Here is an 878-nt window from a genome sequence, read left to right on the forward strand (position 1 = left end):
CAACTCAGTAAGGTGTTTTTTAAGCAGCCCATGAATCAGGATTGGCTGTGAATTTGGTTTGTTTTTGAGCTTTCTCTTCCTTTACCTGTTTGTACAAAGATGGATTGACACGGACTATAAGTCAGGCCGTATGGACTGTATCTTGGAAGAAGAATCCCAGCCAGAGTGCTCCTTAGAGGCAAGGATGGAGGTGAGACTTTGTCTCACGTACTTTGGACGTGCTGTCAGGAGAGACCAGTCCCCGGAGAAGGACACCAGACTTGGTGAGGTAGAGGAAGGGCTTGGACAAGATGGACTGGCACCGTGGCTTCCTTGGTGGTCTCAAGCATGGTGAGGAGGGCGCCGGCCAGGGCAGTGTTTTGTTCTGTTGTACAGAGGGTGTCCCTAGGAGTAGCACCTGGCTAGACAGTCCCTGACAACAACATAGACTGTATATGGTACAAATCCTTTGGCTGCTAATCAGAAGGTCCGCGGTTCGAACCCACCAGCTGCTCGGCTCAAAAGAAGCTGTGGCCATTTGCTTCTGTGATGATGGGAGCCTGGGGAGCCCCATGCGTCGGTTTTACTCCATTCTCTAGCGTCTCTGGGAGTCAGGGTTGACTTGGCAGCAAAGGTTTTGTTTGGAGTGTGTGTGTGTGTGTGTGTGTGTGTGTGTGTGTGTGTGTGTGTGAGAGAGAGAGAGAGAGAGAGAGAGAGAGATCTGCCCCTTTGTCCGAATCTCAGCTTATTAACACAAGCCCACGTCTGGCCGTGCCCCAAGTCACGAGCTCCCCGCGCAGCAGACTGCTACCCTCCCAGCCCAGCCTGTTGTCTGTCCCATTTCGATTGGCGCCAGGCTCACAGACCCCATGTAGGTAGAATATAACTTTCCATAAATA

Source organism: Echinops telfairi, unplaced genomic scaffold (assembly GCF_000313985.2).
Source record: "Echinops telfairi isolate 266 unplaced genomic scaffold, ASM31398v2 ScPeMD7_7458;HRSCAF=8496, whole genome shotgun sequence".
Taxonomy (NCBI): Eukaryota; Metazoa; Chordata; class Mammalia; order Afrosoricida; family Tenrecidae; genus Echinops; species Echinops telfairi.